This window comes from Macaca thibetana, chromosome 17 (genome assembly GCF_024542745.1).
Source record: "Macaca thibetana thibetana isolate TM-01 chromosome 17, ASM2454274v1, whole genome shotgun sequence".
Taxonomy (NCBI): Eukaryota; Metazoa; Chordata; class Mammalia; order Primates; family Cercopithecidae; genus Macaca; species Macaca thibetana.
In genome coordinates, this window is record NC_065594.1 from 3,530,928 (window position 1) to 3,545,385 (window position 14,458).

The 14,458-nt window shown below is 42.6% G+C and overlaps 1 protein-coding gene across 6 annotated transcripts in view; it reads left to right on the top strand.

Moving 5' to 3' along the window:
- Window positions 1-5,595: 5,595 nt before the first annotated feature.
- The window catches only part of TNFRSF19 (TNF receptor superfamily member 19), a 105,811-nt gene continuing 96,948 nt past the window's right edge, over window positions 5,596-14,458 (top strand). For 3 of the 6 annotated variants that reach the window (XM_050767101.1, XM_050767103.1, XM_050767097.1), the window contains exon 1: window positions 5,596-6,187. The gene's annotated coding sequence lies outside the window, so the exon portion shown is untranslated. Of the gene's footprint in view, window positions 6,188-13,322; window positions 13,447-13,760; window positions 13,930-14,458 lie in introns of those variants that run through there. The other 3 variants (XM_050767102.1, XM_050767098.1, XM_050767100.1) reach the window with 2 other exon arrangements.

Sequence of the window (14,458 nt, forward strand, 5' to 3'; positions counted from 1 at the left end):
AGAAATGAGCTAGCAAGTCATGGAAGAAAGTTAAATGCATATTGCTAAGAAAGAAGTCAATCAGAAAAGACTACATACCATATAATTCTACCTACATAACATTCGGGAAAAGGCAAAACTATGGAGACTTTAGAAACATCAGTGGTTGCCAGGGGCTCTAGGGGAAGGAGGGATGAATAGGTGGAGCACAGGGGATTTTTAGAGCAGCGAAACTGCTCTGTACAAAACTGTAATGGTGAATATATATTATTATATTTTAGGCAAAATCCATAGAAGTCTGGCTAGGTGCGGTGGCTCACATCAGCACTTTGGGAGGCCAAGGCAGGCAGATCACTTGAGGTCAGGAGTTCAAGACCAGCCTGGCCAACATGGCAAAACCCCATCTCTACTAAAAATACAAAAATTAGCCAAGAGTGGTGGCTCACACCTGTAATCCCAGCTACTCAGGAGGCTGAGGCAGGAGAATCATTTGAACCTGGGAGGTAGAGGTTGCAGTGAGCCAAGATCACACCATTACACTCCAGCCTGGGTGATAGAGCAAGACTGTAGCTTAAAAAAAAAAAAAAAAAATCCATAGAAGTCTATGCACAAAGAATGAATTTTAGTGTAAATTATGAACTTTAGTTAATAATGCACCTATATTGATTCATTAATTATTACAAATATATCACAGTGATGCAAGATGCAAATAATAGAGGAAGCTGAGTGGGGTACAGGGAATGTATGGGCAATCTCTGTAGTCGCTGCTCAATCTTTTTGTCAATCTAAAACTGTTCTAAAAAGTAAAGTCTCTCTCTATATATAAATTGAGTGCTAGCATCAACAAAATGCAAATTTAAACTATCGTAAGCTACTACTAGACCACATTTAAATAGCTGAAATGACAAGAATTGACAATATCACGTGTTGCCAAGGAAGTCGAGCAAATGGAAATCTCCTATATTGCCAACAGGAATGTAAATAGGAACAAACACTTTAGACAACAATTTGGCAGTTTCTTTTGAAGTTAAACATACATATACCATATCATCCAGAAATTCTACTCCTATGTATTACTTAACAAAAATGAAAATATATATCCACACTAAGACTTGTACACAAGTTTTATCAGCAAATCCACTGAAAAGGATCTTCCTTTAAAAAGAGAAAGATTTTATTCCTGTAAGCAGTTTGCAAACCAGGGAGACCCAGCCTTCCTTCAGTACAAAACGAAGAGACTCTCCCTGAGAACAGAGAGATGGGTTATCTTTTACAGAAAAAGCTCCCGCCCAGATTCCCACTCTGGTCTGCTCTGCAAGTGAGGGATGCAAGTGTGTTTGGTTCTGATTGGTCAATGCAGGTCACAAGTCTATTTGTTAGATCCAGGAGTCAAGATGAGACTTCCCAGCACCCATCAAATCAGGAGGCATAAACAGGAGCAGACAACCGTGAAAGTCCCCAAATCACGCGAGCCTGTGGTTTCTCAGAGAATGCAGAAGACGTTTGTGACCTGGATCCATTCTGCATTTAGACCCAGTTAGCCGCTCAGGATCCATTTGGAAGGACTGGCTCTTTCAGGTTCAGGAAGTGTTCATGGCAGCTTTATTTACAGTAGCCAGAAACTGGGTTCTATCCCAGTTACCTTTAGTGACTTTCAGTCATACTCAGCTTCACTGAACAGTACTCCCTGAACTGGCCCTTTAAGAAAAGGAAGGAGCTTTCTGCCCACGAGGTAGGAAGCAGTCCAGCAGGGCAGGGGGTGTCCACCGGAGCTGGGGGCGCTTTGTAGGAGGCAGATGCTGATGAGGAGAATGTAAGGCTTCGGAACATTAGGAAAATGGGAGTTGCACCTCTTTGTAGTTTGTTGGATGGTGGCTTTGTATTAGTTTCTTGAGGCTGTGATAACAAAGTACCACAGACTTCAACGGCAGCAGTGTGTCATCTCACACTTCCAGGGGCTGGAAGTCAGAGATGAAGGTATCAGCAGGGTTGGTTTCTTCTGAGGCTGTGAGGGACAGGTCTGTTCCCGGCCTCTCACCGTGGCTTGTAGATGGTCATCCTCATGTCCACACAGCATTCTACCTGTGTGAGTGGCTGCCTCTTTATCTAAATCTCCCTTTTTATAGGGACATCAGTCATTCCGGATTGAGGCCCACCCTAATGACCACATTTGAACTTGAGTACCCCTGTAAAGACCCTATCTCCAGATAAGCTCATGTTTTGAGGTGCTGGGAGTCAGGGTGTCAACATGGGAATTTCGGGGGATACAATCCAACCCGTAACAGGCTTGAGCCGTTTTCTTTTTATGATTATGTGGGCCACAGTCCCAGACAGCAACCACTGGTCCCAGATCAGGTACAAGCGGTCCCAGCATCGTGAAGGACCTGAGGATGTCTGGGTTACCTTGGCTTTGAATAACCAGCCGAGGAGCTGTGGGAGAGCCTGTCCTGCCCCTTTAGAATACTGAAGTTTGAGTTGGAGCCCCCAGCTAAAATGTTGGCATTTTCCTATGGTTCTCTAATAGTTACAGAGAAAAGAGAGGAACCTTAGCTCTTCTGTTGAGGGTTTATTCCGCCGGATGCTCTCCAACTAAGTTTGTTATTTTGGCAACACTGATGAGGTAGGTGTTATCCCCTTCCTGCAGCTTAGGAAACAAAAACCTCAGTGGGACTAGGTAGCCTTCGTCCACACTGCCTAAGCTGTTATTCAAGTACAGGTAGTAAGAGGGATTTGAACACAGGCCTTCCTGACCCCAGCGTCCATGTTCTTTTCATAACCATGAGCTATTTCATTTTCTAAAAAGTGTTCAGTTGAAACAAATGCAGAAATGATTCCTCTTAATGTATGCAATAGAGCTGTGCTTGTCTGATATAATCCAGGATGTATCCTCTGAACAGAAAAGTTAGAAAAGATGGCATCAGAAAAGACATGCAGACAACTGTAAAAACTGTGAAACTTGATGGGGAAAATGTGTTATCACCTGACCTATATCTTAAAATGGTAAGAATTTACGCTATCCACCTGTCAAGATAAAGGAGCAAAGGAACCATGCTCCAAGTGTTGGGAAGAAAATAGCACACAGTGGCAACTGGGGGTGACATGAGACCACACCACCCATCAGGAATCTCACGCAGCCCCTCCATTCTTGAATATGAACAATTGAAGTTTTCTCAATCATTTATTTTATTTTATTTTTTAACTGATTAATAATAACTATACATATTCATTGGCACCTAGTGACATTTCTATACCTCTGAGGTGTAGTGATCAGATCAGGGTAACCGGCATGCCCGTCATCTCAAACACTGACCACTTCGTGCAGCCTGGAGCTCCCCACTGTGGATCCAATGGCTGCCACAACCATGTTGCAGAGCCAGGTCGCAGAAAGGCAGCTTGGCAAAAAGACTAAGATGAGCCAAGTGTACTGTGACATGGCATAGGAATCATTGATCAAATGCTGTAACTTGGTGTCATTACAACAGACAATGATGTTGAGTGGAGTGCTGGACCTCTTATCACCACAGTATCACACTGATGTAATCACACTAATCTAAGCTTCTTGGTGGGGAAAGAGAAAAGCTTTGCAGTAGCTCCCCTTCCTGGTGCTGTTCAGAAACAACAATGGTCCAGGCCACATCTCACAATGAAGGGGGCTGGGCTGGCTGGGCACAGTGCTAAATGAGCCGCAGGTCAAGAGGTCACTCCTGCAGTCAGGCCGGCCTTTAGCCACACTCAGGTCCAGGCGACAGATAGGGCCCCTAGCCTTAGCCCCCTTTCATCTCACACGTGGGGTGTTCTTGGCCACAAGAGGACCAATTCAAAATAATGCTCAGTGACTTGGTGAATAAACTCTTCTACTGGAGATGGTATTGCATTGCTAGATGTATCTTGAACTATAAATCTTGCTTGGGGAGATTTATATAAATTGAAGATCATTTGATTGGTTTTCATTCAAGTCCCTGCTTTCAAGAGCCTCTTGTATGCTTCCAACGGAACACAAGAATCCGAATTCAGTCCTTCACCTATTCCTACTGGTGTTGAACTCTACAAAGACACAGAATCTACTGGCTTAGCCAATGAACCTTACAGAGTGTCTAGTTGCTCTGATTTAACATATCAGTGTATCGGGAAACTTAATCCTGAGTGCAGGCTGATGGCATATGGATTCCATGCTGGTGGTAGGTTTGGACTACTTCAGAAAAGAAATGGGCACATGCCTTCTTGTAAATATTTTGTCTTTGTAAATATTTTCTTTGTATTCATGGGTTCAAGGTGCCAAGGAAACATATGTGAAGCCCAGATGTCACCGGAATTTTCCTGGTCTGCTTTAAGGAAGTCCTTAAGCATCACACCCGCCAATTCAAATACTATTTGAGCTCTGTGCATTTGTGAGAAATGATGTATAGGTAGAAAAATTATACAAGAAACATTGAAAAATCAACAGGACTATTTAAATGTTATACTGAACTCATGAACGGTTCAATCTAAATATTTGGCTATTAAAAATTACTCAAAAATCATAGAAGTCTGGAAATAAATACTTCATAAACAACATTTTCAAATATCACATCAGGAAAAATTAGACAAAACCAGTTAAGGAGGGAAGTTACATTTAAAAAGACTGAGTTCTACTATCCCCTAAGTTTTGCAAAAATATTTTTAACTTACCTTCTAAAAGTTGGTGAGTTTCCATTATAAAATAGAAAAATTGTCTTCATTCCATGAAAGAACTGTCTGAAAATCAGAAAAGCACCATATCCTGGATTTCGAGGAAGATGAAATTTCTTCTTATCTTCTATTTTACTAAATACTAAAAATAAAATAATCATATTGTATTGAATCTGACACTGTTAAGGAAAATAGCTTAAAAATTTTTAAATAATGAGCAATATATTTAATTTTAAAATATGAAGAATTAGGCTAAGGTAGTAATTTTTTAGTGAGTTGAAAGTCCAAACTATGAGTTTGGAAGAAACAGCCCTAAAAGGCAAATAACATGGCTTTGGAATAATCACAGGGCAAATGCTTTGTTCTATGTAATTCTTCTTTTGTGAATTTTAAAATGCTCAACAAGTGAATTTTATAATGAATTATGTCTAAGAAGTAGATATTGCTTTAAAATCTAATTTCCAGAATCCTAAACTAAGGCAAAGACTGAGATTAAATCTCTGCCCAAAGTCTTAAGTGAGCCAGTGGAAGGCAGCAGTTTATTCACGAACTGCTGGTTATCTGCTGCTTAACTACTTAACACACCCCGGTGTGATTGGCAATCAGATCCTAATAATGTATGTTTCAAGGAAAGGTCAGTTTCCTTAAGATCCTTAAAGACTTGTCACTTTGAAAAGGGAAACGGAATGTGAAAATGTCACCGGTCCATCTGGCAGTGTCCTTGGGTGTTTTTCAGAGTGGTCCCATAGTGCTATTTAACTATGCTGGATGTTTGACACCCAGTCTCTGTAGGAAATTGTGATTTTTATCAGCGAAGAGGCAATTAAATGCTGTCATTTGGCACTTCCAACCATCAGGGATCTTATCACCCAAGAAGCATCCAGCAGCAGTTGCTGTCCTTTCCAGCTGGGAGACAGATAACAGAAACTGTCCTGTGTGAGGCACAATAGTCTAACGTGATTAGAAATCAGCCAAACGCTGGCTTCTCTGGAGCTTTACTCCCCCACAGGCTGAATTATAGCTCTCCTACCAGTCCCACAGCGCTGAATGATGTCATGGGATCTGCAGTTCAGCGAGATGAAAGGGATAAAGCAGAACCCGCTGGCACTAGGAAAAGCTTCCAACACACAGTCCACAACACAGCTTGGGAACCAAAAAAGCTACAGATCCAGCCACTCAGCCCAAGCAAGGGAGAATTACTAGCATTGCCTTATTGCAAAAAAGAGGAGGAAAACAACGTGATCCATGTTTAACAAAGACTGTGTGGACTAGGAGGCGGGAGGGTAACTACCTGCTAAAAGTGAACTCTCTTGATATCCATGCATATATATAAACTCAGCCCTGCCTTTGATGTTCAGCAACTGATCACTGATCAGATTACAGGCATTTCATCTCCCTGCTCGTCTGCCTTTGATCTGCATGGTTAATTTTATTTTCCTGGATTTGAAGTTTCGTCTGGGCTTGTGCTGACATACATTTTTGGGAAGGTAGAAGCATTTGGCATAGAAGTGCTGCCAGGAGAAACTAAGTTGTCGAACGGGTAAGTACTGCAAAGAGCTCAGCGTGTTGCAGGTACTCTGTTTTAAGTTTTGTTGTAGCTTTCACTGCATTTTTTGCATGTGTTCTGAGAAAAGAATGGTTTTAATTAATTTTTTAGAAAGCATTTATACAACTGAATACTACATGATGCTGAATGTGTGTATCAGAGTAACTATGGAACTTGAGGCAAGTTTTAGTAGTTTTTACAAGAGGGTTTGCCGTCTGTCATGCAAATTTTACTTGGAAATGAGTTATACAAACAGGACAAAACAGAACAGTGCTAACTTTAGCATGCAACCAGTACTTCAGCCCCTGAGATCTGTGAGCTATAATTGCTCTAAGTATTTATGGGTTACCTTATTTAGTAAACAGTCAGTGCAACTTTGCTTGTTGAAAATGCTTTCTTTGTTTTCTTACATAAAAGAGTAAAATGTATCTCTGGCAATACTGTTTCTTTAGTTTATTTATTCTCTCACTTCCAAGATGTAAATCTATCAAATATATTTCCTTATGCAGTTTGTACACCCAAGGGAATCACTGAAAAACCATTCAAGTATGATTAAAGCCTTTTATGTGTAAAAGTGAAGAATTTAAAAACAGTGAGGATAAAGTTGCACTAAGTTTGGCTAAAAATACTCTAGTGGTTTTCTATAACCTTTGGAAATAGCATAAGCCTTATTTTCAGAAACATTCACAAGGTTAATATTCCTAAATTAACATTTACTTTACATTTATAGTGACAGCTGTTGTAAGTTAAAATTTGCCAACTGTTTATGAAAACTGAGTAATCAACAGTTATTATGTTACATAAAGTATTTCAGTCACATTTTCACTTTAGCTAATGCCCAACATGACAAAACCAAATTATATTGCTGTACTGAATTTGGAAGTTAACTGTTATTTCTTTGTCAGTTCATGATACACACACACTCACGCTCACAGGCACACAGAGCAAAATCTTTACAGTGAAATATAAGAACTAAATACAGTGGAAAAGTAACACTGTTACTTCGTTCGCAATGGTTTTTTTTTTTTTTTTTTGTTGTGTGTGTGTGTGTGTTCTAGTCCTAAATCTATCTGGGCAAAAGATTTAATTATTATCACAAGTCTATCTGATGCTAGCTGAACCACAAAGAAACCATAAGTGATAAGACTAGTTATCCTTTAGTCTGAAATTCTGATGAAACAGGAAACGTCTAATGAGTCTCATTTCATATGTAATTAATTTTTCAGAGTCAATTAATCAAATTACTTTCTACACTTTCCTCTTGATACTAGGAGGGTAATTAGCATTGTTTACTTAATTTTAAAACTTTACTAGTTGTTAAGTGGAGGTTATTTAAAGCCAGGCTAAACTGATAATATTTTTAAAGTGTGTCAGTAATAATTTAATCTTAAAGATTTAACTGTTATTTTTAGTCATGCCAGGAGAGGCATTTGCTTTTTTGTTTTTCTCTAAGAGTAAAACGAATCATGTTCACAATATCTTGCAATATCGGTTTAGTTTGATTTTTTAAAAATTTGTTTGCTTAAAATCTTCCTTTTAATCACAAAAGTGGTATTAGTGTTCACATTCAGATAAAGAAAATTAACCTTTTAAAACAATGACTGGAGACGGTGCCTAAAGAAATAGTGTGTTTGAAAACTTGCTCATTTAGTTCAGATTTGGGATTTAAAAAAATTTTAAATGAATGTTTATTCTGCTGCTAGGATCATTTTAACAAATACAAGCTCTCCTCAGCACTAAACAAAGGGGAGAATTAGTAATTATCTGATTAATTTAGGCTTTGTAGAAAACTAGCTTGGGCAAGTCAAGTCCTTGAAAATCCACTTCAGTGTTTGAATTAATTCAGTTAATTGTTTACTTCTTGTGTCATTGTTGAGAAATGAAACAGAGTGTATTTGATTTTAAAAGAAAGATGGTTATATCTGAAGGTACAGGTACAGTCTCAAAAGGCATTTCCTAATTAATTGCCACAAAATGACGGGCAGATATAGTCCTATTACTTCTACTGAACGAAACCCTTATGTGACATTTTTCAAAGCACTTTCCTATCTGTTGCTTCAGTGGCAGCTCTGTGACCACACAAAGTCCAAGTCTTCAAAAGACTTTCTTGTCGAGTCCTGATACTGTCACCAATTAGCTGTATGACCTCAAGAGGGTTTTCTCATGTGTGAAGTGAGGGTGTTGACCACATCATCTTTATGAAATAAGCAGGATTGGAATTTTTATGGCCATTTTACAGATGAGGAAACTGAGGCTATAGAAAATGAATGTCCCTATCTTAACAAGGTCACATGGCTGATTTTCCCACTTCTAGTCCAATGTTGTTTCCAGTCTACCATGCGGGGTCTGCTTTCCAACAACTGCTCAAACAAATGCACCCTGTAGCTCATCAAACAACAATGTTAGTTGGAAAACTAAAGACAGCCACTTCCTATTGGAGTGCATTTTTTTGTTTCCATGATAGGTATGTCAGTCAGCTGGATTAGTCCGATTATTTCCCAACGGTTCCTTCTGCTTCTGGACTTCTAAGCTGTCTAAACACAGTAGCTGCTACCCATAATTTAACAAGTAAAATAATTTGCACAAAAAGTTTAATGCATCAATGCAATGTGGAATTATATATGTATTTGTGTGTTTGTCTCTGTGTGTATGTGTATACAGGAGTTTGGCGTTATGTCAACACATCTTTGTGTGTTTTGAAGGAATTGATGTTTTCTTAGAAGATGCCAATGGCATCCACAAAAAAATTAATAATTTAAGGTCAATTTTCCTCCAGGGAAATTCCCAGTGGGATTTTGTGACATTTCAGTTGACAAACGCAATGTGCATTTCAAACATGATATGATATGTGTTTCATATCATGTTTGGTTATGTTAAGAATCTTGAGCATGTTTTCATTCACTCTTTATTTTTCTTCCTTGAAAAAAAATATATCTTGGGGCCGGGCGTGGTGGCTCGCGCCTGTAATCCCAGCACGTGGGGAGGCTGAGGCAGGTGGATCATGAGGTCAGGAAATCGAGACCATCCTGGCTAACTCAGTGAAACCCCGTCTTTACTAAAAATACAAAAAATTAGCCGGGCATGGTGGCGAGCGCCTGTAGTCCCAGCTACTCGGGAGGCTGAGGCAGGAGAATGGCGAGAACCCGGGAGACGGAGCTTTCAGTGAGCTGAGATTGCACCACTGCACTCCAGCCTGGGTAACAGAGTGAGATTCCGTCTCAAAAAATACATATATGTGTGTGTGTGTATATATATATATATATATATATATATATATATATATATCTTGTGTGAAAAATTTTAATTTAGTTATTGATAAAATTATACAAATACAGGACTCTCATGGCCAAACAGCTGCCCTCATAATAGGGCTTATCACCCTCTTTATGATTCCTATGTAAACACGATTATTACTAACATGACCTAATATGTATTAATTCACTCATTATCAATTGATTCAATAATATATATTAAGTACTTGTGCAAGGATAAATACCATGTGCAAGATTATAGGAATAATTCAGTGGCAGCATTGTGGTCTACATTTTTTTCATTCCGGGGCTACGCAGTTCATTCTTTCTCTTACAAGAATTACACAAAGCTGAACTTGACTGTCAGCAAACATTATAGCCAAAATTTTGGCCAAAAATGTGGGCTCCAGTTTTTTTTTTTTTTTGCTTTTATATATATTGTAAGAACTATTAGATATTTTTAATAGTATTTTCTGCCATGTTGGCCATAAAGGACCTCCCTAAGCCATGAAGGCATAATCTGCTCTCCCCGTGCTTCAGGAGTGAACTGAACTCAGCCATCCGGCATTGGTTTAGTTGGATTCTCTTTCTGTGATGGCAAGGCCAGTCCAAGCCACCCTGGAAGAATGAGTGATTTGGTCCCCTTTAAAGGGTGGTTCTTTAAAACGTTGTCCGCTTGGGTGAGCTCTATGATGGGAGGGCAGAGGGAGGCTCCGTGGTGGCTGTGCTTTAATTTCTCCTCTACTGTCACTAGTCATTCAGTTTTGGCTCCAACGTTGTTAGCTCAAACCCACTCATTTGCCAAAATCAATACTCACTTCTTTAGATGAAGTAGGTAGTTTAACACCCTCCTTTGTGACTTAAATTTTCTCTTTGATGAGAAGGAGAAGGACAAGTCAGGTGGGGTTTTCAATTGTCTTCGTAAAACCATTCCTTCCAACATAACCCACTCTCTTTGCGAGGAGTTCTGATAAGGATAATTTTCTCCATCCTGTTAAATGCTCCCCATGCTTTGGTGGCTCCATAGCTTAGCACCATGGGTTGCTGCTCAGCCAGTCTGGCCTTAAGCCAGCCCTAGGTAGGGGAGTCCACCATGTTTATCAGGAAGGAGAGAAGGAGAGTCAATGGCCTGTCTCATCCCTCATCAAACTCATGAAAAGGGTCTAGCCAATGAGGTGCTCAGGGCCAAGATATCACAAACTCATTGTATCAGTGCAAGTGCTGCAACTTGTAACAACTTTGCTCTGTAAGTGTCTTGAGCTCCACATTATATAAATTATATAAAAATAGCCTCCCTGGGTTTTTTATATATATTGGTTTATGCACCCATGGTATGGCAAAGATTATGTTAAGACACAGAAAGCCCAGATTCTGATTCCAGCTTTGTTAATTTTTTTTTTTTTTTTTTTTTTTTTTTTTTTTTTTGAGACGGAGTCTGGCTCTGTCGTCCAGGCTGGAGTACAGTGGCCGGATCTCAGCTCACTGCAAGCTCCGCCTCCTGGGTTTACGCCATTCTCCTGCCTCAGCCTCCCGAGTAGCTGGGACTACAGGCGCCCGCCACCTCGCCCGTCTAGTTTTTGTATTTTTTTTTTAGTAGAGACGGGGTTTCACCGTGTTAGCCAGGATGGTCTCGATCTCCTGACCTCGTGATTCGCCCGTCTCGGCCTCCCAAAGTGCTGGGATTACAGGCTTGAGCCACCGCGCCCGGCCCTCAGCTTTGTTAATTAACTTGGTGTGTGACATTCAGGAAGTCACTGGGCATTGGCCTTACAGTGCTCCCCCAGCCCTGTGCTGACAGTCTATAACTGGCAGTAGTGGGTATTGGCAATTACTTAAATAGCTAGGTCTTGGGGGCTCCTCCTCCACTTATTTTCTTAACTGTATTTGGAAAACTTTATTACCCTTTGAGATTTTCACTCTCAATTACTAATTCATCCAACAAATTTTTAATGAGAACCTACTATGTGCCGAACACTGTAAATCAAAGACACAAAATTTCATATTCTCTTGTAGCTTGCATTCTATTCCATTTCTTCCCCAAGGCATAGTGATTTACACTAGAAATGACTAGAAGTCAGGCAATTTTTCATTAGCTTTGCTTCCAGAGAGCTAGTTTATCACTGAAACTATTTTTTCAAGGCGTTTTTCAAGTTTCCTCAGTTCAACTTTTGGGGAAAAATATTTTAAACAAATGCACTTTGTATCAGCTCAGATATTGCTAAAACTGTCTTCAGAAAACTAACCTTTAACATAAATCTTAAAAACAAACACCTCTATCAAGATTGTTGCAGCAATTTAGCTTTTCCCGTAAAAATTTTAACCCATTAATGATATGCAGTGTTTTAAAGGAAGTAAAATGCTCCCAGTCCTAATTACAAGCATCCAGTTTCATTTTGCATGAGCCTAAGGATCACAGAATTTTTTTTTTTTTGAGACTGAGTCTTACTCTGTCGCCCAGGCTGGAGTGCAGTGGCGTGATCTCGGCTCATTGCAATCTCTGCCTCCTGGGTTCAAGTGATTCTCCTGCCTCAGCCTCCCTAGTAGCTGCGATCACAGATGCCTGCTATCACATCCAGCTAATTTTTGTATCTTTATAGAGATGGGGTTTCGCCATGTTGGCCAGGCTGGTCCCAAACTCCGGACCTCAGCTGATCCGCTTGCCTCGGCCTTCCAAAGTGCCGGGATTACAAACGTGAGCCACCGTACCCTGCCAACAGAATTCTTTTTATACTACCATGGTGCTCAATTGTGTGCCTGAGTTTTTGTTCAGACACTGTCTCCAAATCACGTAACACTCAAATGAAGGTAAGTGGGAACTATAGTGTTCCCTCAGCATCTGAGGGGGACTGCTTTCAGGACACCCTCTTGGATACCAAAATCTGCAGATGCTCAAGTCCCTTACAAAAAATGGTATAAATTTGCATATGCTTTGAATCATCTCTGGATTACTTATAATATCTAATACAATGTCAATGCTATGTACATAGTTTAGGGAATAATGACAAAATAAAGTGTACATGTTCAGTACAGACACAACTATTCTTTTTTTTTCAAATACTTTCAATCTGCAGTTGGTTGAATACATGATGTGAAATACGTGCATGTGGAGGGCCAACTGTGTTTAACTTAATGAGTCTCTTTAAAGAATTAGATGAATCTAACAGCTGGAGTGCCGAGGTTCAATGTCCTTTTCCTCACCGTCAATGATCATTTATTGATTGATGCTAGGCATTGTTAAGAGGATATATTGCTACTAAGAATGGCTATTTAGTGAGTGTCAGGCATTGGCCTACGTACTTAAATACCTTATCTGTTAATACTTAACTACCACCAATGAAGCAACTCATTTTACAGATGGAGAACCAGAAGCTTAGAGAGGTGAAGTAACTTTTCCAAAGTCATGCAACTAGTGAATGAACAGGTTGGCACTGGGACCAGATTGTCAGATCCCAAGCCCATGCAGGCTAACAACAGGTTCTCTCTCTATTATGAGCTAACAGGCTAACTGGGAAAATCTGTCAAAACACATGAAATGATTCAAGAACTAATGAACTCGGTAATGTGTTACTGTCTCTAAGGGCAAAAGGAGGTCAGAGAGAAGAACATTTGGTTGAAGTCAGAGAAGGTAGTTCCTGAGCTGGTAGATTCAATTCCACTCAGAAAGCACTGGTTGAACATTTATTTGAATGACTGATACTGTCAGAGATGCAAATCGGAACACAATATGCCCCTTCTCTTAAAGTGTTTTTAACTCCTTGAAGAAGAAAGTACACAGAAGGGTGCGGCCGCCTCGGGCCGAGCGCCTCCAGGCCTGCAGGAGGCGAACTCGGGCTTCCCCGGACTTCCCCGGGAGGCGTCCGTGGGAACGCGCACCCGGCGAGTCCCTGCCGGAGGGGACCCGAGGTGCGACCTCGGCCGACCTGATCTCAGGCGCAGCAGCGCAGACCTGGCCGCCGTATCCCCTCTGGGTGGGATGCGGACCCACGCGGGAAAGGCTGAAAGGTGGGGAACACCCGGGGCGGAAAGGAAGCCTCCCTCTCTGCTCTGAAGGAAAGTCTCCCAACACAGCCCTGTTCTTGGTGGTCTCCGGTCCCCCATCCCCAAGCCCCCAGTCAGCCTCACACTCATCCGCTCCAGCAGCCGCGGGATGGGGGCCTCCGAAGACCCCGACTGCAGAGCTGGCCCGTGGACGCAGTGGGGGCTGGGCGGAGGCACAGCGGAGAGCCTGGGGGCGGGGCTCTGGGAGGGGGCGGAGCCACGGCGAGGGCCACGGGGAGGGCGGGGCTCCTGGTGGGCGGGGCTCCGGGGTGGCGGCCGTTGCCGGGCTACGGGAGAGCGCGGAGCCCGGCGCCGGGAGGTGCGCGGCGTGCACGCTGGGTTGGACCCCCAAGCAGCCCGGCGCCCTGCGCCTTAACCAGAACGGCTCCGCGCGTCCTGAGCCTCGGGCTCCGGCCCGGACCTGCAGCCTCCCAGGTGGCTGGGAAGGTAGGTGCTTCGCTGTCCCGGGCGCGCGGCGTCCTGCGAGGTCTTCAGCCCTCGCCCTGGTGGATCCCCGCTGGGTGGGAGCGGGGAAAGGAGGCGGCTGCCCGAGGGAGGGAGGAGCACTGCGCGGCGAAGGGAACCCCCGGAGGGGTGACCGGGTCCCGGGGCCGTGACAGGCGGCGAGGCGGCGGGAGGGAGCGTGTGAATTCACGCCGGGTCCCCGCGGGCGGTGCGAGCGACGCGACCCGGACTCCTCTCCGGGATATTGTAAATAGAAAGATCTGCTTGTGAGGCTCACGACTGGGAGCCTGTCACTCTGCCCCAGTTCGACCCGGCCCCGGCGCCCGCCCGCGTCCTGCGGAGGTCCCTGAGCCAGCGCGCGGCTGCAGGAGTCTCGGGGCCGCATCCCGGGCCAGCGCCGGCGGCGGGAGAGCGTTGTCTGTGAACGGCCCAGGGTACATTCCTTCTGCGGGAAAGAGTTCCTTAGAGTTCAGCAGGATTCATTAGTACTTTGATGAGTAGAGCCTGTGAG